Genomic DNA, 22,728 nt, shown 5'->3' with positions numbered 1-22,728 from the left:
GCGTGGGATAACAGCCCTTCTATCCCGAGGCGTGCCACACGCCGCTATTGACCGAGTACTGCGCCCGCTTCCTGGTTCTACAAGCTTCATCGTTGTCTCCTTCCGCTTATCCGCGAACCCGTGCCTGCTTCGAGATGGACATGTACCGTCTAAATCTGTCAGCGTACTCGTTATCTTTGTGGAAACACTCTAATGAGGTGTGTGTTTTTCCGTTTTTTCGGCTATAAATAAACTTACCTCTTTATTATGTCGCTTTGTATATCTTCCTATGACCGATAGATACGATATTTCTCAAGTGGGAGAGGGGATTGGGGTTGGGGTTGGGTTGTTTGGGGGAAAGACACCAAACAGCGAGTTCATCGGTCTCATCGGATCAGGGAAGGACGGGGAAGGAAGTCAACCGTGCCCTTTCAAAGGAACCATAGCCCGCATTTGCCTGGAGTGATTTAGGGAAATAACGGAAAACCTAAATCAGGATGGCTTGACGCCAGATTGAACCGTCGTCCTCCCGAATGCGAGTCCAGTGCGCTAACCACTGCACCACTCGAGTGGGAGAAGTCGAGTGTCCAAGACAGTAAATCGGTGTCCTATTGAACACAGTTTTAGATTGCTGACCGTTTCTACATCACCCCTAGAGACCATTTTTTTTCTTTTATTTTTTACTTTTTAATATCTACATCTACACAGAAAGTCCACAAGTCACTGTACCGTGTATGGCGGAGAGAACGTCGTAACATCGCTGGTCCTTCCCTTTCGTGTTCCACTCTCAAATGGAACGAGGGAGGAATGATCACCTGGATGCTTCTTTATGAGCCCAATCTCATTGATTTTTGTCCTTACGACCGTTACGTCAGATAAATTTCAGTGGTAGCACAATCTTCCTGTAGTCTGTCGCAAATGATGAGTCTCCAAACTTCCTCAGCGGCGTTTCGCGAAAAAATTGTCATCTTTCGCGGAAGTATTACGGTTATAGCGACTCTCGTCCACCTAGTCAAAAAATTTTAATTTGTATACATTTGTGACGTCATCAAGCCACACCTCTGCTCCTATCCTTCCTCTTCTCTCTCCTCCCCCCTCCCCCATATCCCTCTCCTCTCCTGTTCCCATCTCCAGCCCACTCCAGCCTATCACTGGGTAGTGTTAGAATGAAACAACCAGTCAAAATCCAAGCCCAATAGTGCTAGTGAAGAAAAGGCAACGTCTCTTTTTCGTTGATGTAATTACTGTGAAATCACAAGCCAACTCCCTTTTTATGATGTCATCAAGAGATGAATGTAGAAAATTTCAAAAATTGGCTTGGTCATTAAAAAAATAAATATAGCGGAAAGTAGTAAATTTAAAAATTTTCGCTCGCACACACACACATACACATACACATACACACACACACACACACACACACACACACACACACACGCGCGCGCGAAATGAAAGATAATGATAGAGATATTTATGTAAATGACGATCAACATTCTCCATTGACCATAATTCTCCCCAGTGACCATGACTCTTCCCATCGACCGCCAGAGCGCTGGGTCCAACGGTTCATTGACAGTGAAGCTTCTGTATCTGTTCATCAGGCCATCGGCTACTTGTATTTCGAGAGCCTCATCTAGATCACTAATCCAAAAACGTGTGCCTTAGCACGTACATCTGTTCGGATTTCATTGAGTCCCCTCTAGGTACGCGGTGTTGCTCAACCGCAGATTCAGTTGGTTGCTTAATTTCTGTATGTCTCATGTGTTGCTGATGCCTTTCTTCGACTGCATATACTGCCTGCCGGTTGTACGCCTTATAGCATTTGCGTGGAATACAGTGGACACTCGACTTACGGAACCTTAAATCATATTTCATCATACCTAACAGTGCACGCGTTTCCGGAAAACGCATTTAATGCTACGCTAAGCCAAGATTCTGGCAATTTTACTCGATACTTTGCCGGAGTACGGCATAGACGCCGGTATCGTGTCCTTCTCATCGTGTCCTGTTTGCAGGGCCTGGGCCTTCTGTCTGAAAGCACGTAGGATATGTCTCCCGCCGCGTCAGTTCTTCCTTAATAGGTCCGTAAAACAATTGAGCTCCCTTCGTAGGCTTTCATCTCACTGTGGGCAAGTGTACGTAGCTCACACTCACACTTTGCAAGATGATGGCAGCTGGAAGCGTGCTATACTAATCAGTATGGATAGCTTTCTCCAGTACACACTATATCCCGTAGTGCCGTCAGTTTTGCGCGTTACTGGGAAGTCCAAAGAGGGGTGTTCGCCATTCTCTTCTGTGTGAATTTGATGCTGGGGCGCAGAGAGATTCAGATGTTGTCGACACTCCTGCAGTCTTTCACTCCCTGTGGCCACATTAGGTATGTCTCAACAACACATTTGGATATATTTTCTGCTTTATTTAATTGCCTATTGTTTTTGCTGTTGTCACACCGGCTTTTCACTGTCTCGATCGGTAGCGAGTTAGTCTGTGCAGTAAACTACTCGCTAGCCTACAAGCTGTTGTAAGCATGGAGGGGAACTACGTCATTAACTTTAACACCAGTTCTGGCTGTCACGTCGATTCGGACACCACCTATTAGCGCACAGTTCCTTCCTACTTGAAACGCCCATGCACGCCCCAAGGATCTACATACAGTGTCGTTACTGTGCCTGTCCTTCTACTCTAGTATCTACACAGACTCGCCTTCAGACCTCTGGGGTAAAGAATGTAGAATACACTGCGATACTGCTGAATCGAAAGACTTCCCTAGACTCAGTTCTGTTGCTCGTGACACAAAGGTCACTTTTTTTGAAAAGCAAGTATATAGAATTCAGTGTCGGATTTGTATACAGTTTTAACTTGTTGAATACAATGAATATGGCGCTTTGAGTAAAAGGAGTTCACCTCCACTCCGTTACGCTGTAAGCTGAGCTGGTTTGACATTTCTTTCATCAAACTGTTGAAATTTTAATAGTAATATTCATTACTAATTGTACTTGGCCTGCGTTGCAACGCAACGGAAAGAAAAAAAGTGTTTGGTTTTATAATCTGTTTATTGAAGCTGCTCATACGATGTAAATGTCACAGAAGCTTGATACGGCTATAGCTCGTCATTTGAAGCGATTCAGTGAAGGACACTGCGGTTGTCTTTTGTGGGAATCGAAACTTAAAATGCAACGATTAGAATCTTTTGTACTACCTTGTTGGCGCTCGTTGTGTAGAATGCCTGCATAGTAATTTTTATCCCGAAGAGGAACTCGTGCAGCGTATTTTGAAGTGGGAACTCTGACTTTTGATTCAAGATTTGGAAAGGGCGAAAAATTTTCAGTATGATACATTGTTGAAGGTCATGACTGGTTAAATTAAGGTCAAATATGATAGAGTAGCATGGAGAGCTGCATCAAACCAGTCTCAGGACTGAAGACCACAACAACAACAACAACAACAACAAGTAAATATGTTTTAGTTCTAATTGGGATTAATTTAGAATAGGGGAGGAATAACCAAAATAACAAAATACAATGTTGGATACGAACTGGAAGGGACATATCGAGGAATTAGAGACGTGGGGACTCATTCGACGACTTGTAAATCAATATCTTCGTTTTATTTATGGTTGTTCTGTCTTGCAGATGCCACAGTAACATTTATCGCTGTGATGTATTTATTTTTGCCAATAAACACGTTAACTAAAACTTAATGTTCAAATCTCTGTTTCCTCTTTCCAAATCCGACTTGACATATATGGGTTTCCATGAAACAAAACTCCAACTTCGAATGAGCTTCGATAATTACCTCTGACATCATGGTTATTAGTAATGATACGTGACCCTTATGCCCGTTCCAATTTGAATCTAACATTGTATTTTGCTGTACTCCTCCTCTCTTCCGCGTTAATCCCTACTATAACTAACAACGTATTGGCGTATTTGACCTTGACTGAACCTTGCCATGACCTTAAATAGTATATCGTTCTGTACTTAAAATTTGTCTCTCTTTTCAAATCTTAAATCAAATATTAGGGGGCCGACCGGTGTGGCCGAGCGGTTCTAGGCGCTTCAGTCCGGAACCGCGCGACCGCTACGGTCGCAGGTTCGAATCCTGCCTCGGGCATGGATGTGCGTGACGTCCTTAGGTTAGTTAGGTGTAAGTAGTGCTAAGTTCTAGGGGACTGATGACCTCAGATGTTAATTCCCATAGTGCTCAGAGCCATTTGAACCATTTTTTGAAATATCAGGGTTTCCATTTTTTAAAAAAATCGCTTTAAGTTTCAAATCATCTTGAAAATCACATTCGATGTCACGGCCGATAGTAACAACGCATGACCCTCTTTGCCATCTACAACTTTTAAGTACATCATCTTGTTGTATCTCATCTCCATTTTTGGTTAAAATGGTCTACCCAGTATATTTACACAGGATGGTCGCAAGAAATCTGAAAATCTTTTAAGGCTGTTGCATGGTAAGTTGTGCTGAGAAATAATTGTTAAGAAAAACGAAATCGATACGTTGCGCCGTTTCTGAGTTAATGAACATTGAAGCTGGTCAATCAGATCGCTGCGCGTGCAAATCAAATGGCCTGCCAGAGATGGTGTCGCCAAACGTGTTCTCCATTTGATTTCCTCAAACTGAACAGGGGAGTTACACAAAAGTGGGACATGGAACCGCAACAAGGATCTAACGCGAGCCAACGCCATATCAGTCCCGTTCGCTATCATCTACGCTGTGAGAACAACCGAAACTAAATGTATCTGGCGGACCGCTTGAATTTAAGCTCACAATGGCCTGATTGCCTAACTGCAATGCTAATTAACTCGGAAACGGCGCAAAGTATCGAATATTTTTCTTATCAATTATTCCTCGGTGAATCTTACCTGCAACATCGTTACAAGCTTTCCATACTGTCTTTGACCACCCTTTGCAAACCAATAATTTGTGTCACGGAAAATATGTGAAGTCTTTTTTAGTTTCACGTAATATATCAGTGACAAAATGAAATTGAAGTAGCGCCTAGAAATCGCCACAAGACAAGCAGTTTATTCGTACATGATCTATGGTGATGCAACTTCGAACTGCAAAATTTCTTATTTGAGTCGGTGCATTTTGTCGAGGAGGAGGAGGAGATTAGTGTTTAACGTCCCGTCGACAAGCATTTTGTCGAGGAACAATTTCATGTGTTACCAGTAGGAGGCAACGGATTATTGGTAACTTATTGATTTCATGGAAATACCGATGATTTTGGTATTGACTGGTCTTAATCTGAATGTGTTTAATAATCTACACACCCAGATAGACTCGGTAATGAAGAAACGACATATGCCGTGAAGGAGGTTCTATAGTTCTCATGTAATGTGACATGACTTTACCTAGTTGACATCCTTACCCATGACTGCCCCGGAGGTACCAGGTAAACATCGTACTTTATGTCCAGCTTTTTGCTTTCTAAGGCGCTCGAAATTCATTCTGAATTATAACCGTCACCTACAATATACGCAAGCACAGTTCTAATACGACATAGTTTTAAACTGATGGATATGGTTCAGGATGAATTTGGAGCGCCAGCGCCTTACAGAATAAAAGACTGGTGTGTATCTAGTATCACCGGGATATTCATGTCAACAAGATCCGGTCGCAGGTTCGAATCCTGCCTCGGGCATAGATGTGTGTGATGTCCTTAGGTTAGTACAGTTTAACTAGTTCTAAGTTCTAGGCGACTGATGACCTCAGAAATTAAGTCGCATAGTGCTCAGAGCCATTTGAACAATCTGACATGGCCTGTGCTCATGTATCCATTGCAACAAGAGTCATTGACGACGTAAGTTCACACCGTAGAGTAAGTTGTGGAACTTTATGTTGGACGAACGATTGATCGGCGTTGACGAATGCTGCAAATCGCGGGTAGGCTGAACGTCAACAACCCACATCACGCAAGTTTCAGACGCGCCCGCCGTGCCCCCTCCCTCTCCACACCGCCGGCACTGAATTCCGATAACACAGCGTCCAGCCACACGAAGCTCAGAATACCCACAACTGTTCGTGGCACAAATGGAAGTACATTTTGCTGGACTTTTTTCTTCCCAAGAGTAAGCCAGACTGAACATCTACCACGGAACGGGTGCACAGCAACTTGCCCATGAGTTTCGCTTCAATTAGTACAAGTGAACGTATAATCTTGGACTGCAAAAGGTTGACAAGCTTCTGCGCTAACACGATTCACTCGCGAAGCTTGTCTGCGAAAGCTGTTTCTGCTCATGACAGCAACAAGAAATACTGATTTTATGCCAGTTATTTCCTCGTACTGGTATGAATGTGTGTGATATGCGTTTACCAGTATTAGTCATTCACACTTCGACACGCGAATGGAATAGTTCGACGTGTCACGTAACGGGAATGTCGCCAGGCTTTGTAGTGGCGGTCGGCGTGGAAGTGGAGCGCAGGATGGACGAGAGCGCTATTTTCACACATTTGATCGCGGCCAGATTGTGGCCGTCTGACGCGTAGGGTACTCCCTCCATCTGCGAAGTGGTGGAGACATTCAGCTTTCCACGTTCCGTTCCGGATTACCGCAGTGTGGGGAAGACTGCTCCCGCCAGAATCGATTGATGTGTACATTGTGCTGATTACAGGAATTCCTCCGGATTTCTTTAGCGAAGAGATGGACCACAGTGGAACGAGTCACTCGGCAGTTCAGTTGTGGGCGACAAAAAAAAAAAAAAAAAAAAGGCTCATACGTTTACCTTACAGCATGTCACAGGGCGTAGGGATGAGCGTGGCTGGAGGAAATAGACAGTGGAGCTCTAAGCATGGCAAGAAGTCACTTAAGAGTCACGGATGCACGCTTCCCGCAAGATATGAGAATGTCGTAAACCACATGATGCAATTTATCCAGCTCGGCAGCAGTGCTCTCTTCAGCCAGGTGGTGGAGGTGTTCGGTTGTGAGGGGCATTGACGTTAGGTAAACTAAGCTCTTGACATGTCTGGCATTGTCTCACCAGTGAGCCGGCCGCGGTGGTCTAGCGGTTCTGGCGCTGCAGTCCGGAACCGCGGGACTGCTACGGTCGCAGGTTCGAATCCTGCCTCGGGCATGGGTGTGTGTGATGTCCTTAGGTTAGTTAGGCTTAAGTAGTTCTAAGTTCTAGGGGACTTACGACCTCAGATGTTGAGTCCCATAGTGCTCAGAGCCATTTGAACCATTTTTCTCACCAGTGAATATGTGTGTGTGTGTGTGTGTGTGTATGTGTGTGTGTGTGTGTGTGTGTGTGTGTGTGTGTGAGCAGTACTGCAGATAAGTCTTCTTACGACTCTCGTTAGGTAGCTAAAGCAGGAAGAAAACAGTTCACAAAGCGAATTTTAACAAGGTATGACAACGCTTGCCTGTAAGAATCTTCCTTTTTGCAATCCGAATTGCACTTGTGGGAGAACGTATACAGGCGCGTCCAATGTTACCGAACAGCCCTCTTTGTCGTCACACGTCCTTATCGAATGAAATAGTGAGGGCAGAATTAGAGCGGCGAAGGAAACTAGTCAACCTTGTAGACAAGAAACTGCACACCTATTATATAGTTCCTCCCGATGCGACTTGGAAATCTTGCAACACCCTTTTATGTTTATTTCATAAATATCCAAAGATCTGAAATTTGAACTTTGGCTGCATAATATATAATCTTTGTAGTCACTCAGAATCGCTTCAGATTTCTTAGCTTATTCCGAGAAGCATCAGCATCATGAAGTTTCATCATTTTTCGGAGCGACGGAGCGAGGTGGCACTGTGGTAATACATTGGACTCGCATTCAGGAGGACGTTGGTTCACACCTACATTTACATGATTATTCTGCAATTCACGGTTAAGTGCCTGGCAGAAGGTTCATCGAACCACCTTCAAGCTATTTCGTTACTTTTCCACTCTCGAACAGCGCGGGAAAAAGGAACAAACACATCCTTTAGTGTGAGCTCCGATTTCTCTAATGTTATTATGATAATCATTTCTCCATATGTAGGTGGGCGACAACAAAGTATTTCCACACTCTGAGGCGAAAGCTGGAGATGGAAATTTCGTGGGAAGATCCTGCTACAACGAAAAACGCCTTTGTTTTAATGATTGCCACCCCAATTTACGTATCATATCCGTGTCGCTCTATCCCCCGTTTCGCGATGCTGCAGATCGAATTGCCCTTCTTTGAACTTTTACGATGTCGTCTGTCAATCCTATCTGATGCGGATTCCACACCGCACAGCAGTATTTCAGAAGAGGACGTACAAGCGTAGTGTAGGGAGTCTCTTCAGTAAATCAGTTACGTTTTGTAAGTGTTCTGCCAATAAATTAGAGTCTTTGCTTTGCTTTCCCGACAACATTGTCCATGCGATTGTTCCAATTTAAGTTATTAGTAATTGTAATCTCTAAATATTTAATTGAATTTACAGCGTTTAGATTTGTGTGATTTATCCTGTAACCGAAATTTAGCGGGTTCCTTGTGGTACTCATGTTATGACTTCGCACTTTTCATTAAAAAAAATGGTTCAAATGGCTCTGAGCACTATGGGACTCAACTGCTGTGGTCATAAGTCCCCTAGAACTTAGAACTACTTAAACCTAACTAACCTAAGGACAGCACACAACACCCAGCCATCACGAGGCAGAGAAAATCCCTGACCCCGCCGGGAATCGAACCCGGGAACCCGGGCGTGGGAAGCGAGAACGCTACCGCACGACCACGAGATGCGGGCACACTTTTCATTATTTAGAGTCAATTGCCACTTTTAGCACCATACAGAAATCTTGTGTAAATCTTTTTGCAATTCATCTTGATCATCTGATGACTTAACAAGACGGTAAATGAGAGCATCATCTGCAAACAATCTAAGAGGGCTGTTCGGATTGTCTCCTAAATCGTTTATGTAGCTGAGGAACAGCTGAGGGCCTTTAGCAGAACGTTGGGGAACGCCAGATATTTTCTGTTTTACTCGATAACTTTCCGTCAGTCAGTACGAACTGTGACCTTTCTGACAGGAAATCCCCTGTAGGTTTTATGGGTTTCTGTAGATCACTTAACGCAGATAGCGGGATGGCTCCTTTGAAAAGGACACGGCCGAATTGCTTCATTCTTCTCGTCATGAACAGAGTCGTGTTCCGTCTCTAACGATGCAGTCGTCGTCCTTAAAGACAGTCGAGCATTTCTATTACTCTGTATGCTTCACAAGCAATGTAAGTTATAATAAAATCCTTTTGGATGTCAGAACGTGTCGTTGTTGTTGTGGTCTCCAGCGCGAAGATAGGTTTGATGCAGCTCTACACACTAATTTGTCCTGTTCAACCTCTTGATTCTGCGCAACTAATGCAATCTACATCCATTTGAACCTGTATAATGTGTTCAGGACTTGGTTTCCCTCCACAGTTTTACGCCCTCCTCCGCACACTTCCTTTCAGTACCAAATTGGCGATTCCCTGATGCCTCAGAGTGTGTCTTATCAACGATCACTTCTTTAACTTTACTTGTGCCTGAAATTTATTTTTTCCCCGTTAGTACTTCCTCGTTATTAACTGAATCTACCCATTTAATTTTCGACTTTTTCTGTGGCGCTGTATCTCAAAAACATCTATTCTCTTGTTGCCTGAACTGCTTAGCGTCCGCTTTTCTCTTCCATGGGCTGCACTCCATACAAATATCTTCAGAAACGACTTCCTAACATTTCGACCGTCTTTGGAGCCTCTTCTTCAGAATGATTAAACTCGAACCAGTCAAACACACGAAAGGGTTTTATTCAAGTTGAGCGTTTCGTTGGCCACTTTTTTCAGCAGATGTGTTGTTGGTCGCCAGCAGTAGGGGCCTAGATATCCGCGACAACCCGCCAGCGCCTTGCTGATCCCGTCCTAGTTGGCGCAGGTGCTGTCCCTGTAAGCTCGGCTGTTGGCCCAGCCATTACAGAGGCCTGCAGTAATGCCAGACTCCGCTGTATATATATTATGGGGCTGCTGGCAGGTACGAAGGCCACTGCAGCCGCCGCGCCGGCCACGTCATCATTGCCGTTGCGTAACGTTGGATGCAGTTGTTCACTCGTCCTCGCCGCCTAGATGTCGGGACGCAGAAATGAGGGCTGTAGGCCTCTCTCTTTTAGTTACTGGTGCGAACAGTTTATGTTCCGCGCGTTCTCTGTACTGGCCGTGTAGCCAGATATGCCTACTTCATCACAGAGACTTGTTTCGTGCGCCCTTAAGCTTTCCACACATGGGCGACCGAGCGTAGCAGACCGTCGCCAGGTCGTGCCATCTATCACTAGTCGTTCGCACTCCTGTGGGCAAATTGCTAATCGCGCTTAGCGCACGTGATTCCCATGCAAACTGGTGAGTCGCACGCGATGAACCGGCCATGCGTGGCAATATGGCTAAGTGGTTGCGTATCGTTTGTGTGGTTATTAAGTCTGACTGTGTGGTACTGTGCTCACTTGGACAAAGAAATTCGCATTAGCATTTATAATTACTCAGGGAGCTCAATTCATACTATAAAATGGAGGTGAACCGGCAGGTACGGCTTATATTAACAAGGGAGATAAGTACACTGAAGAGCCAAAGAAACTAATACACCTACGTAGTATCGTGTAGGGCCCCCGAGAGCACGCAGAAGTGTCGTAACACGACGTGGCACGGACTCGACCAGTGTTGAATTGATGCCATGAATCCTGCGGAGTTGTCCATAAATCCGTAAGAGTAGAGGGGATGGAGAACTCTTCTGAACAGCACGTTGCAAGGTGTCCCAGATATGCTCAATAATGTTCATGTCTGGGGAGTGTGGTGGCCAGCGGAAGTGTTTAAACTCAGAAGAGTATATATATATATATTTATAAAGACGGTAACTGTTCTCGAAAGAACAGATTACTATTGTTGACCGTGCAGCTTTTCCCTGGAATAAATGATGACTAACTGAAGTCCGCAGCTCGTGGTCGTGCGGTAGCGTTCTCGCTTCCCACGCCCGGGTTCCCGGGTTCGATTCCCGGCGGGGTCAGGGATTTTCTCTGCCTCGTGATGTCTGGGTGTTGTGTGATGTCCTTAGGTTAGTTAGGTTTAATTAGTTCTAAGTTTTAGGGGACTGATGACCATAGATGTTAGGTCCCATAGTGCTCAGAGCCATTTGAACCATTTGACTAACTGAAACCCTCAGCTGCCGACAGGTGGTGTTGATATACCTCGATGTTCGGGGCACACATTTTCAACTGTCCACATCGAGGTATATCAACAACACCTGTCGGCAGCTGAGGGTTTCAGTTAGTCATCATTTATTCCAGGGAAAAGCTGCACGGTCAACAACAGCAATCTGTTTTTACGACAACAGTTACTGTATATATATAATATATATATATATATAGTTAAAGGCTACCCAGCCATTGACCTTCGCCTGTGCGAATGCGCACAGGTTGCCCAAACTCTTACGGGAATCGCCAAAGCGTGCGCGAGTAATGAGTGAATGGACAACTGTCTATAAGGTATAATACATATGTAGAATTGTGGACAGTTGGGAATGTGAGTCTCACGGGGAGCGTGCAAGGGATAAGTCCCTGCAGTCGCGCTATTCATCTGTGTCCTCGGTGGCTCAGATGGATAGAGCGTCTGCCATGTAAGCAGGAGATCCCGGGTTCGAGTCCCGGTCGGGGCGCACATTTTCAACTGTCCACATCGAGGTAAATCAGCAACACCTGTCGGCAGCTGAGGGTTTCAGTTAGTCATCATTTATTTCAGAAGAGTGTTCCTGGAGCCACTGTGTAGCAATTCTGGACGTGTGGCGTGTCGCATTGTCGTGCTGGAATTGCCCAAGTCCGTCGGAATGCGCAATGGACATGAATGAATGCAGGTGATCGGACAGGATGCTTACGTACGTGTCACCTGTCAGAATCGCAAACAGACGCATCAGGGGTCCCGTAACACTCCAGTTGCACACGCCCCACACTATTGAGAGCATCCACCAGCTTGAACAGTCCCCTGCTGACAGGCAAAGTCCATGGATTCATGAGGTTGTCTTCATACCCGTACATATCCATCCGCTCGATACAATGTGAAACGAGACTCGCCCGACAAAGCAGCGTGTTTCCAGTCGTCGACAGTCCAATGTGGATGTTGACGGCCACAGACGAGGCATAAATCTTTGTGTGTGCAGTCATCGAGGGTGTAAGAGTGGACCGTCGGCTCCGAAAGCCCATATCGATGACGTTTTTGTTGAATGGTTCGCATGCTGACACTTGGTGATGGCCCAGCATTGAAATCTGCAGAAATTTGTGAAAGAGTTGCACTTATGTCACGTTGACCGATTTTCTTCAGTCGTCGTTGGTCCCGTGCTTGGAGGATCTTTTTCCGTCCGCAGCGATGTCGGAGATTTGATGTTTTACTGATTCCTGATATTCACAGTACACTCGTGAAATGATCGTACGGGAAAATCCCCACCTCATCGCTACCTCGGAGACACTGTGTCCCTTCGCTCGTGCGACGTTCAAACTCACTTAAATCTTGATAACCTTCCACTGTAGCAGCAGTAAGCGATCTAACAACTGCGCCAGACACCTTTTGTATTATATAGGCGTAGCCGACCGTAGTGCCGTATTCTGCCTGTTTACATATTTCTGTATTTGAATGTGTATGCCTGTACCAGTTTCTTTGGCGCTTCAGTGACTGACTGACAGCTTGCGGCGTAGATACAGAAATTCATGAAAAGTTCGTAGCAGTAGTCACGTAACACGCGGCTCTATCTTCTGATTTTAAGTTACACAACTTTAAGTATTATTAAGTTTTTTGAAATTCTAAACACAATAAGGAAATTTTAAGCCGGTGTTTCGATTGAAATATATGGGACATAGTTATTCTATAGCTAAATCCCTTCTCGTATCATATAATCTAACTTTCCCTCGACCAATTTACAACAAGAATTATGTGAAACAGCAGTGTTGCTTTCACTAACATTTCTATACATACATCGAGATTATAAAAGCATTGCGCGAATACTTGCAGGTAAACTACGTGACTACTAAATAAAAAAAGGAATTGACGACTTAGATTTATTTGTGAAATACACCCTGGAAAGATTCGCACAACACGCTTGGTGAAGTTTTCTGTAACATTACAGATACTGAGAAAGGAATTTCAGAACAAGTCAAATCAATTTTAATTCCCGTTTACTGATTTTCTGGTTTTGGTAGCCATACGGAAATGCACTGCCATTGCTACTAAACACAGCAGTTCACTTGCCATAGCAGAATTTCACGACACAGTAGCGTTCGAAATACTGGTTGAAATTGCTTGGTAAATCGCTCGTCTGTGGTGTCCGTAACAGTCATCGTTTTAGTGTCGGGGAATATGTTACCAGTTTCATCAGTATTATTTCCGTATCAGGAGAGAATGGAAATTTTTACTGGAAAGTAGATTCATGTTGTGTCTCATTGTCTTACTACAGTTTTCAGGAGAAAACGTACATGTTATCTTCAAATGATTCAAATGGCTCTAAGCACTATGGAACTTAACATCTGAAGTCACCAATGCCCTAAACTTAGAACTACTTAAACGTAACTAACCTAAGGACGTCACACACATCCATGGCCGAGGCAGGATTCGAACCTGCGACCGTAGCAGCAGCGCGGTTCCGGACTGAAGCGCCTAGAACTGCTCGGTCGCAACGGCCGGCACATGTTTTCTGTAAAACTCTTACGATGTAACGGTGATATGAAGGAAAGCAGTAAGATAGTCATCTCACGCATCTACCTTCAGCGTTACTCGTTTCAAGCTGAAAAGCACAGCTTTTCTCTTAATCGTGAACTACTGAATTGATACCGATTCGAAGGATTTGTATTTAGAAACGCGACATCTCATATTTCAGGCTTGTATTCTACAATACCTGCAAAACCTTTTTGGAAGCTGAACGATGGTTTTCTTTCAGGAGCTTGTGATTCTTACATTTTGTGTTATGTGTGTGACAACTGGTAACAAGTAGACAACGAGAGATAACGAGTATACGCTGGAGAGTACGCAGCGCATTGTAGTTCTGAAAGAAAGGCATTTTCTTTATCATTATGTAGCTGCAGGTTTTTCATCCAAACCAGTTTTGTTTTAATTATTCACAATCTGTTCTCATTCAGGGGAATTCAGGCTATTAAAGATGCCCAACATGTCGCCTAAGAATCATGTTACCTTCATAAGGTGCCGTGGAAACTGTCAAAAGCTTATTGTAGGAAGTTACCTTGTCAAACCTTTTTTCTATCTGAAACCGGATAAGATTATGAACATTTCATATCTCTGCACAGTCTTGTAGTCCGCCCTTTTAATGTGTAAAATGGAGGCCGAGAGTAGGTTTATTTGTGGTGTTATTCAATTGATGTCCTATCCATTGAATTTGTTTTCGCCCTTTCGGTTTGAATTTATGTAACGTTTTTGGTAATCATTTAAAATACCTACTATAGCCGAATTGCTGACGAAATATCATAAGTTTTGCATGAAGCAAAGATCTGGAAGTAAATTGAGGTAACAGTATAAAATTATTAGTGAGGTATACATAGCGTTAATGAAGTGAAGTACGCACTGTTATTTCTTGAGATCCGTTGTGTACCCAGGTCACTGCAGGAGAGTCGCTATTCCTCCAGTTCCGTGATATTCAACAGGGAGTATGGACTCTATGTTTCGTGAGCCATCCTGGTCTTCACCCATCAGTGAACAGAGTCGCCAGTATTTAAACAAAGACGATATGATCGTTACTATTGTTTGTTGATGCCCAGTAGTCCACATGGCAATCCTACTGTAGCCTGCTGTCAGTAGTTTATGTTTGCATCTTTTGATCATGTATTCTAAAATTACAGGTATTTTGTTAGTACCAGCGTAACATCGTGAGCAGCCTACGCGACTTCTGCCTGTTTGCGGTTGGAACATCCAGTTTTCTGAAGGTGCCCGTGCGGTTGTCGTCCTTAGCCGCAGTTTCAAATTTAACGTGTATGGAGTTCCCGTATCGCCTGCTTTCGTTCAGTAAAACCTCTAACCGCAGGCTCTCGGGTATCGCATCAGAAGTCTTTCTCTGGCATCGAAACGGGACTTACTGAGAGGGCCACGTGGATTTGAAATTTTAAATGAGTTTTTAAACGACGAACATAGCTTCAGGCAGCATTGAACATACAAGTCTGCGATTATATTAATTAGTGAAGACGCGCACGGGGAGGATTGTTGTTGCCTAGTTTAAAGCTGCAGATACCGTACAACAGAGTCGACGTAGAAAAAGCGTTCGACAGTGTAAAATGGTGCAAGGTGTTCGTAATTCTTGAGATGGTGCGTGGAAAATGTAGAGAAGAAAGGATAATACCCAATATGTATTAGATCTTATAGTTAAATGTTTCCTTGACAGTCCTGGCAGTAGTGATAATATGTAAGGGAAAAATGAATTGAAGTTTGTGTTGGGGAGGTCACTCACCTTAGATAGTTCGTGTAGCAATGCTGACAATCGTACTGCGGTGGTGTAATGGTTTGCATTTCTGCCTAGAAAGGAGACTCGGGTTCGAGTCTCGGCCGCAGAACAAATTTTAATTCATTTCATCTGCTTGGATCGTTATCGTAGATAATATAAAGAGACTTAAATGTCTCAGGGAAACATTTAATTATAAGATCACCAATGGTACAAGGACGTCCCATTACGTCCAATGCTGAGGTGCTTGCCAATATCGGAGACCCCTGGCAGTAGTGACATATGTAAGGGAAACATGAATTGAAGTTTGTGTTGGGGAGGGCACTCAGCTTAGGTAGTTCGTGCAGAATGTTGACCGTCGTACTGCGGTGGTGTAATGGTTTGCATTTCTGCCTAGAAAGGAGACTCGGGTTCGAGTCTCGGCCGCAGAACAAATTTTAATTCATTTCATCTGCTTGGATCGTTATCGTAGATAATATAAAGAGACTTAAATGTCTCAGGGAAACATTTAATTATAAGATCACCAATGGTACAAGGACGTCCCATTACGTCCAATGCTGAGGTGCTTGCCAATATCGGAGACCCCTGGCAGTAGTGACATATGTAAGGGAAACATGAATTGAAGTTTGTGTTGGGGAGGGCACTCAGCTTAGGTAGTTCGTGCAGAATGTTGACCGTCGTACTGCGGTGGTGTAATGGTTTGCATTTCTGCCTAGAAAGGAGACTCGGGTTCGAGTCTCGGCCGCAGAACAAATTTTAATTCATTTCATCTGCTTGGATCGTTATCGTAGATAATATAAAGAGACTTAAATGTCTCAGGGAAACATTTAATTATAAGATCACCAATGGTACAAGGACGTCCCATTACGTCCAATGCTGAGGTGCTTGCCAATATCGGAGACCCCTGGCAGTAGTGACATATGTAAGGGAAACATGAATTGAAGTTTGTGTTGGGGAGGGCACTCAGCTTAGGTAGTTCGTGCAGAATGTTGACCGTCGTACTGCGGTGGTGTAATGGTTTGCATTTCTGCCTAGCAAGCAAGAAGACGTGGGTTCGAGTCCCGGCCGCAGCACAAATTGTAATTCATTTCGTCTGCTTCGATCATTATCGTAAATATGTATTAGAGTGGATGATCAATAACGAAGTTCTCGGAGTAAAAATAATGTAAGACAGGGATGGAGTATTTTATCCATAATATCCAATCTGTACATCGAAGAAGCAGTGACGGAAATAACAGGTACCTTGAGGAGTGGCTTTAAAATTCAGGGTGAAAGGATACCCATTATAAGCTTCATCCTCAGTTAAAGCTGCGAAGAATTACAGGTCATACTGAATGGAATGAACAGTACACTAAGTACAGTCTATGTGATTGCCGTAAGCTTAGTGTCAACAGTGCATCCTAATTTAAGTTATACAATATAGCACTGAAGATGGTCACTCAGTGACAGAAAATCGATTTTGCGATAGTAAAAAATATACGACCATTGCTGTCTCTTTTCTCAAGTACAGAATATGCGCTGAGAGGAAAGAAAGCACCAAAACTGGTCACCACAAAGTAGACTAGGTTAAGGAACTGTACTGTCTTGGAAGCAAAATAACCTATGGCGGACGAAGCAGAGAGGACAAAAAATGCGTATTAGAACAGACGGTCCAAAAGAAGTCTACTAGTATCAAATATTGGCCCTTAATATGAGGAAGAAATTTCTGAGAGCATACTTCTGGAGCACAGAATTCAATGGAAGTGACTCGTGGACCGTCGGCAAATCGGTAAACAAGAGAATCGAAGCGTTTGACACGTGGTGCTATAGGAAGATGTTGAAAATTTGTTGGACTGCTAAGAAATGATAAGGTTCTTCGCAGAAGCGCCGAGGAGAGGGAAATGAAGAGGAAAATGAAATAAAAAAGAAAAATGGACAAGAGGGAGACACAGAATGATAGGAAACGTGATAAGACATCAGAGAAAAAGAGCGGTACAGGATAAAAACTGTAGGTGAGAGACTGGAATACTGTGTATCCACAAATAATTAAGGACGTTGGTTAGAAATGATGAAGATGACGAGGTTGGCACAAGAGAGGAATTCACGGCAGGCCGTATCAAAAAGAAACACTCATCCGTGCACATGGAGGACAATTGGCGTTGCTTGAAAAGTTACTTTAGAGTATACTGAAATTGCTTGTGGTTCGTTTAGAGAAGTAATTTGCAGCGTTTCTCTTGTATGCTTTCAGATTTCAATATAATGTTGTCCTTGAAATTATGTAACATACGCGGCTAGTTTCCTTACAGCATATTCTTCGCGCAGTTCCACATGCAAAACGCCTGGGATAATATGTACGCGTGTAATGGGACATGAGACCACAGTGCTCTGGGACTATCACAAACGTGAGAGCTTTGATACATGCTATTCAGCCTTACAGTTGATGTGATGCAACCTGTTGCACATGCTGAAAACCATTCGTCTCAGCATGGTAGACAAATTCTTATCCTTGTCAGCGACTATATAAGTTAGATGGAAAATCATTACCGATTTCATTGAACCAGTGCAATAGAATCCACTAGTAGCTCACTGGCAGGGCTAACAGCCACTGCATTTCGATGTTATGAATACTCCAACGTTGTAATATATATTTTGGACTATGCAATCTTTCGTAATAATCTGGTTCAAAATGGCTCTGAGCACTATGGGACTCAACTGCTGAGGTCATAAGTCCCCTAGAACTTAGAACTACTTAAATCTAACTAACCCAAGGACATCACTCACATCCATGCCCGAGGCAGGATTCGAACCTGCGACCGTAGCAGTCGCGCGGTTCCGGACTGCGCGCCTAGAACCGCTAGACCACCGCGGCCGGCTAATAATCTGGGAAACGACCATGAACATCGTTCTCATTTTATTCTGTTCCGTATTCTGCCGTTATAGATTATCCCTTTGTGTGTGTGTGTGTGTGTGTGTGTGTGTGTGTGTGTGTGTGTGTGTGTATGTATAAAACTATAGTACTAACACTACGTTCCAGACATTTAATTTCGTTGGTCTGTAAGTCCCTTTGGCCACGTTTTTGTGCAAGGCTGAATTTCTTGCATATAACTGTGCACTTTACTGTTCTAGGCAGACTCTTAGAAAATGAATAATATACATTTTTTACGTTTCTCTTCGCGCTGCGTACAGGACACGCACGATTTTCAGTGGTGCTCTCTCAACATTGAGTATTACGTTGATAACATACATACACTTTTTAACATATAAGGACGAAGTTAGTATTCCTATTTCGAAAACCACTTCTAAGTAAGAGACGGATATGATAATCAGTCAAGCTTCATGTTTCTGTTCTATTGTTGTGTCTACAGAGTTGTTGTGTGAACTTGACCTGTAAATTCAAAGTTTCCTGGCCTCTCTACAACAATGTGCATATTTTGCTTCATATGATGGCAGTGTGTAAATACTGATATTGAAGTACAAACTAATAATGAAAAATTAATAAATATCCGATAGGAAAACTATTTTTTAGCACATGACGTTTACGTAAATTGCTAAAGAACAACTGTAAATGTTACGAATGATAAATACGGCTGATGCTGTGATATTAAATCAGTATTTTTTTTTTTTTGATAAAAGGTATGAACTGACTGGACAGTCTGAGTAACGGATTATTATAACCACTTACTTCGGAACAGTACGCGAGTGAAGACAAGATCGGAAAAAAATTATGCAAGTTCTGGTGTAAGGTAGGGTTAATGTCGAAGTCAGTGTGTCGAAACAAAGACTCCTCGTGACCTCCCAAGCATACCACCCGCCGTTTGGGAAAAGTACAAAAAAACGTAATTCAGAAAACCGAATCTCATTCCATCCGTCTACGAGGCTACGGCACTGTGCACCTTTTCGTTACACAGTGTGCAGCTGATTACTGTGTGCTGCAGTAATGTCCGGTTCTTCGCGACAAAATCACGAGGTCGTGAGAGACGGCCGACCTGGAACTGCAAACGAGTAGGGAAAAAGAGTCAGCCTTGTCTTTTCCGTAATAACCGTCCTGACATTTGGCGTGAGCGATTTGGGCAAGTCACTGTGCGGGGCGAGTCCAGACGGCAACTGGATTAGTCTGACGCAGCTGCAACGTTTCCACTGCTGCCGAAAGAAAAACCCCCGCGCGATACTTAACTTCATCAGAGGGTGTGCACCATTTCGTTTTGGCTCCTCTAGCGGTGAGCGACGTTACTGCGGCGCGGGATTTCGGTGTATACGGGAAGTGCAGGACATGTACCTGGGAAAAGAAAGATAAAATCTGTTTTTTTCGAGTTCATGAACTTTGACTACCCCGATTATTCCTAATTTTCTTTCTTCTGTCAGTTTGTGTGCTTGGTCACTTACAGGCCGTATCGTGCCTGTGAAAAAGGCCAATGTTTTTTGTTCATTTCGTGTCGTCAAAAAATAACTGTCTTAGCCCGCACCTTGTAAGCTGAGTAGTTCTAATGCGACTGCTCCCTTCGTAGATACCTCAGGCGTTACGGTAGGTGGCTGTGATCCCAGTCATTGAGCCGCAGGCGACATTATGATAAGAGGCGCGGCATGCTCTGTGGAATGTGCCCTGCAGCGCGTGTTCGCGCTCCGAAACACTACCCCGCGTAATCCCCTGCGGTACTGGTCCCCCGATTGCCTGCAGTTTACCGCCAGCACTGCTTCCTTCTGTGCTACTGTGATCCTATCGCTAATCTCGCGAACTGTGTCTGCTTTAGCAGCGTCTTCCTGCTCGCCGTCCCGATGGCTTAACCAGTCTGGCGATTCTCCTTTAGGAGGGTAAAAGAGCCTTAACCGCAAGATCAGCCGCAGAGGACCACCCGGTGCCGACCGGCCGCCGCGTCGTCCTCTGTCACATGATGTTACTCAGATGCAGTATGGAGAGTCAGGGTTCAGCACACCGCTCTCTCGGCCGTTGTTGGCTTTGCAGACCCTGAAACCGCTACTTCTTATTCAAGTGGTCCTCTACTGTCATCATGAGGCTGAGTAGATTCCTTCTCTGTCATACGACCGCGGAAAACTACCTGGCAGTACATGGAATGGAACCCGGATGCACGGCGTGTCAGTCATGCACGCTGACCACCAAGGCCGGTACAAGAAAATTTCTCCACACAAGCGATATATTATTTGATGCTTTTTCTTGGGCTTTTACTCATTTTGCAAAGCTGTTCCAGGGTCGCGCACGCCGCCGCTGTAGGTACAGTACACTGCTACCCCAGCAAAGACTCCGAGATGGACGTAGACTCCGAGGTGCACATTTTGCTCTGTAACTGAATGGTACCGTTCACACTTTTTACTTGGTGAACCTGGGTTTGATTGCTGGTGACAACACAAATGTAAACTAATAGACCAATTGCTGAAGAGGCCTCAAATGAAAATATTTCAATAAAGGGTACTTTCCTTTCCGAACTCTTTCATGATGTTGCACTGCCAAGCAAATCAAGTACCGTGCGTGCGTGCGTGCTTGTGTGTGTAAAGGGATTTCTTAAGCTTAATAAATTTTAGCAGTCATCAGACGAAGGATAGTCTCACGTTGCTGTTCTTTAGGGGACCAAAAGTTTAACGGGAAATGTAGAGAAAGTTGAAACTTGACTTTATACGGATACGCAAAGCACTGACTGGACTGGAAATCTCTAATTCCAGTAAAAAAACCAAATTCCTTTGGAGGGCCGAACATCAAACCTTTGGATCTGTAGCTCAGACCGCCGGCCGGAGTGTCCGAGCGGTTCTAGGCGCTACAGTCTGGAACCGCGCGACCGCTACGGTCGCAGGTTAGAATCCTGCCTCGGGGATGGATGTGTGTGATGTCCTTACGTTAGTTAGGTTTAAGTAGTTCTAAGTTCTAGGGGACTGATGACCACAGCAGTTAAGTCCCATAGTTCTCAGAGCCATTTTAACTGTTTTTGGCTCAGACCTATAGTTACCTGTTCCAGTTATTTTTAAAAATTTAAAAGTTTGTCTTCTTGCATATCCATACTTAAAAAAATTAATTATCCTGTTTCATGGTCCCCGTGACTTGTAATGATGATGATGATGATGATGATGTGATGATGATGATGATGATGATGATATAAAATTAAAGGCAAGTGTACAGACAGCGAAATGACCATAGAATACAGTGACTTCCCATCTCGGAGTCTTTGCTGGGGTAGTAGTGTACTGTGCCTACAGCGGCGGCGTGCGCGACCCTGGAACAGCTTTGCAACAGGTGTAGTGGCTGAGGTATGCGTCCACGCAGTCGCGATGACAGCTCCTTGCTGCTGCTGCTGCTGCCGCCGCCGCCTGTAGCCAGCTGCCTTTTGTGGCCTCCGTACTCTTTACCTTGCCGGGAGAACCCGCGCAACCGCCGCCAGCCACAGGTCAATGTCCGCGCTGTCATTTGGATCGCCGCACATTTGCATTTCCTTTTGGAGTACAAAGCATGAGGTCACCAGAGGCGAAGCTTCAATGCCGCATGTTTACCGAAGGACACCTGCCGTTGCGAGAGGGGCTTGTACTGGAGGTAGCACTCTGTGCTCCAAACTGAGACAGTGCGCAGGGCACGGCACGAGCGCACTCCCTTCAGCGTAGTTTTCCGGTCGCCTGTGTTACTGTGAAACAGCCTGGAATCGAAGCCGGATGTTTGCCTTTCGCGGTCAACGCCCCGCCAGCTGAGCCTCTCGTGCCTCAAGCTTCAACATTCCAGTTTCTGTCTCGTACCCTGGCGAGAGTACGTACTCTTCTGCCAAACCTAGGCTTCTCTTCGTCGGGTAAGGTGTTAGACAGACGTCATAATTCGCTTTTCTGCTTAGAAGTGGTCTGTTAATTTTAAACATCACGTTTCAGAATCTTCCAGTTTCTGGTACGACTGTGTTTTCACCGTCATATCAGGTCTACGCAGTACTGTCATCGGGACATGGTTACAGTTACAGCCTCCTGTATTATAGACACGTGGCCGACTCTGTTGGATTTATTCACATATACCCGTTACTCGTGGCTTCTTAGCTTCGACAGTATTGTGCAATCGTGCTTCCCAGACGGAGGAATTAGTTTTATTCCACGGTGGTTACTTCAGCATCATGTATATTCGATTATTATCCTCTTTTCTGTTTCTGTTCATTAGTTGTTTTGTTTCCACCCAGTCTTTATTTTGTGTTAAGAAGCTTTTTTATAGGTCTGAACTATTCTGCTCTGACTTCATTCGTTTCAGTCAGTCGAGTACTGTCAACTGTGAATCCTCTTAGTTTCATCTTTATTGCTAACGTTCGCTCAAAGTCGTCCACTTCTGCACATATCAAGCAACAGTTCCATTTTAAATCACGAGGAAGGAGGACTGTGTCACGTA

The 22,728-nt window shown here is 44.3% G+C and overlaps 1 protein-coding gene and 1 non-coding gene across 7 annotated transcripts in view; both read left to right on the top strand.

Annotated features, from left to right (window-relative positions):
- LOC126189262 (leupaxin) overlaps positions 1-22,728 on the top strand; it is a 475,608-nt gene that overhangs the window by 284,258 nt on the left and 168,622 nt on the right. The gene's annotated exons all lie outside the window — the stretch shown is intronic.
- On the top strand, positions 11,551-11,624 carry Trnat-ugu (transfer RNA threonine (anticodon UGU)). Its single transcript has one exon. It is a non-coding gene; the product is annotated as a tRNA-Thr (tRNA).

Source organism: Schistocerca cancellata, chromosome 1 (assembly GCF_023864275.1).
Source record: "Schistocerca cancellata isolate TAMUIC-IGC-003103 chromosome 1, iqSchCanc2.1, whole genome shotgun sequence".
NCBI lineage: Eukaryota > Metazoa > Arthropoda > Insecta > Orthoptera > Acrididae > Schistocerca > Schistocerca cancellata.
This window is presented reverse-complemented; position numbering and strand designations above follow the sequence as displayed.